The following is a 3,592-nucleotide window of genomic DNA, read 5'->3' as shown; positions in this document are numbered from 1 at the left end:
TTTAATTCCCATTATGTTTTAATTTTCCAGCCTCTCTCCGTTTTTACTAAAATTTCCTCATAAGTTAATCTTTTTCCTTCCATATTCGATTTTTTTATTGTTAGTATATCTATCGGTGAGAGCTACCAGGGTGTTTTCCTTTCTAATAATTTTTTATTTCCCCCCAAACTTCGTATAAGGCACCTCTAAAGATATGATTCAAGAAACCTTTGTGAACCTTAACCTTATTGAGCCATAAATAAGAATGCCAGCCATATCTGTTGTTGAAACCTTCTAAATCCAATAAATCCGTATTTTCTAACATGATCCATTCTTTGATCCAACATAAACAGGATGCTTCATAATACAATTTTAGATTTGGAACTATGAATCCCCCTCTTTCTTTCCAATCTGTTAACAGTTGAAATTTGATTCTTGGCCTCTTTCCCTGCCAGATGAATTTTGATAGTGTTTTTTGCCAATCTTTAAATTGTGTTACTCCCTTAATTACTGGAATTGTTTGAAAAAGAAACGGCATCTTTGGGACTATGTTCATTTTAATTGCAGCCATTCTCCCAGACAATGACAATTTTAATCTGTTCCATGTATCCAGATCTCTCTTGATTTCTTTCCATATTATATTATAGTTATCACTAATTAAATTTCTCATTGTTAATTTGATCCCTAAATATTTCACCTTTTTCACTGCTTTGATTCCATATTTTTGTTCCAATTATTCTATCACATTCCTCTCCAAATTTTTGACCATCATTTTTGTCTTTGTTCTATTTAATTTAAATCCTGATAATTTACCAAATTCTTCTAATTCTTGTCATGCTTTACCAACCGTAATTTGTGGTTCTTCTAATGTAAGTACCAAATCATCCGCATATGCTTTCAGTTTAAATTCCTTTTTTTCAATTTTGATTCCTCGAATTTCCGGTGTCTTCCTTATCTTATTTGCTATCACCTCTAGAACCATTATGAATAGCAGGGGGGATAGAGGGCACCCTTGTCCCGTTCCTTTTGTAATTTCGAATGACTCTGTCAGATTGTTATTAATAATTAATTTGGCTATTTGTTTAGAATATATAGCCTTTATACCTTTCATAAATGTTCCCTCTATCCCCATTGCTTCCATGCTTTTTAATAGAAACTGCCACAACACATTATCAAATGCCTTTTCTGCATCAATAAAAATTAGCACAGCTGGTATTTCATTTTCAACTTCCAAGTATTCTATGATGTTTACAATGTATCTTATATTCTCTGTAAGTTGTCTGTTTGGCAGAAACCCAGCTTGATCTTTATGAATATAGAAAATTGGGTTTGTAGCATTTGAATTGCTTGTTTATTCTGATCGTCTTTGGGTTTTGCTATTAATTTCTTTTCTCACTCTTCCAATTGTGCCAGGACTTTTTTCTTTTCTCTTAACCTTCTTCTATAGTTATTTTGTTGAATCAAGAAGCCTCTCATAACTGCCTTGCTTGCATCCCAGACAGCTTCCAAATTTGTCTCATTGTTTAAATTCCATTTAAAATATTCTTTCAGGGTTTCTTTGGCTTTATCAATAACTTCTGAATTCTCAAAAAGATTTTTGTTCATCCTCCATCTATATGTGCCTTGAACATTACTTTTCACCTCTAAAATTATGGGATTGTGATCTGATAGAGTTCTTGGTAATATTTCACATTTCAATGTTCTTGGAGTTAGTTGAGAGCCAGTGTGGTGTAGTGGTTAAGAGCAGTAGTCTCGTAATCTGGGGAACCAGGTTCACGTCTGCACTCCTCCACATGCAGCTGCTGGGTGACCTTGGGCCAGTCACACTTCTTTGAAGTCTCTCTTTCTCCCCCCCCCCCAATAATTTTTATTAAGTTTCCATTTGCCAAATTAAACATATCATACCAATTAGTTCAAATTATATCAATACACATCTTAAAGTCCAAATGTTTTCCAAATTAAAAATTTTTTGTGGGGGGTACCCATGCTTCTCGATCGTCAGGAATCCAAACATCCAAATCCGTGCTGCTTTTCCTCATTGCAATGATGTATCCAGTCCCATCTTCTCATCTTTGTCATTATTCATTTTCCTTTTCTGTCACCTCTGAGTTTTCTCCACAAGTGGATTGAAAGGAACAATCTTATTTTGTCTCTGTGTGGGTTTTGTAATGCTCTCTCGTATGTCTCTCACAAAAATCCAACAATCAAGTTTACAAGTTTTCGAGCAGACGCACCATCTTGTCATTACGATGAAATACAACCTAAATGTCCACTCGTTTACTTTCCAGACCCGCTGCCTCATAATTAGTCTTCCAGGAGGATAACAGCCCTTTCAGATTTACGATTCCAGCCTGATAGCCAAACGGCTCTTCCTCCTTAGACCATCCCTCTTGCAGCCAAGGTCTGCCTATGCATCGAAACATTTCTTGCTGCGTCACCAAGAGAGACTCCCTTCTTTGCAAATCTTTCACAAACATATTATTTTTTCCACACAGTTCATTTTCTCTCCCACTTGCAAACTGGTCGTCGAGACGGTTTTTTAAGGGGGAGGGTTATTGTATACTCACATAAAAATAAAATAAAAAGTCTCCCCCCCCTTTGTACCGTTCCACATACCAATATGTCGGCAGTCCTCTGATATTATCTCTGTTCCTTCCGTCCTTCCGTCCCGGTCTTCTTCTCTCAGTGGTAAAATTATTAGCAGATAAAAGCATTCCTGACTTCTCTTGAAGCATGTGCGTTTATTTTACAATTATTTTCTTCTTTTTAATCATTTTTTGCAACCAGGCTCGCTCCTGAAAGTAGCTGGCAGGGAGCTCCGAGCCTGCCCGAGGGCTTTCCGCCTAGTGCCTCTCACCCCCTCCTTCATCCGAACTCAGGGGTGATTTATGGCAACAGCAGGTGAGGCAGCGTCTTTTCAATTCCCTGAAAAGACGAAGGGAGGCTGATAGACTCCCCATATTCAGCCTCTAATTACCTCGTGCAAGCTGGACAAGATGTTATAGCAGCCATCTTTCAAGGCGCCCCTAGCGGTCCCCCTGACTTCTTTGAAGTCTCTCAGTCCCACTCACCTCACAGAGTTTTGTTGTGGGGGAGGAAGGGAAAGGAGAATGTTGGCCGCTTTGAGACTCCTTAAAGGGAGTGAAAGGCGGGATATCAAATCCAAACTCCTCCTCTTCTTGTCTCGAGATCCATATTTGGTCTATCCTTCCCCAGTTTTTCTAAGGTCCGAATAAAAGGTGAATTGTTTGGTGGTTGGATGTCTAAGCCTCCAGACATCTGTCAGTTCCAAGTTCTCCACAAGATTGAAAAAAGTCTTAGGTAATTTACCCTGCATTGTTAATTGGCTTTCTGGAATTGCCTCCAGAGTCATCACTAAATTATCCCATGACTCAGGAGGTGAAGACAGCACAATATAAACCTTTCTCTGCTCAGAAAAATGTTCCCCAAGTTCATTCAACTGTGAAAATAAATCACACATTCTTTGAAGGTGTTTTGAAACACTTTCACCCTCACTTAGTCTGGCTAGGTACAGAGCTCTCATTAGAGTAATTTTGCTGCCAGCAGTGTCTCTAATGTGTATCCTCTCTCAGTGCTTTCAAATCTCTCACTT

This window comes from Podarcis liolepis (genome assembly GCF_965112155.1).
Source record: "Podarcis liolepis genome assembly, chromosome: W".
Classification (NCBI taxonomy): domain Eukaryota; kingdom Metazoa; phylum Chordata; class Lepidosauria; order Squamata; family Lacertidae; genus Podarcis; species Podarcis liolepis.
Note: the sequence above shows the minus strand (reverse complement) of the source record.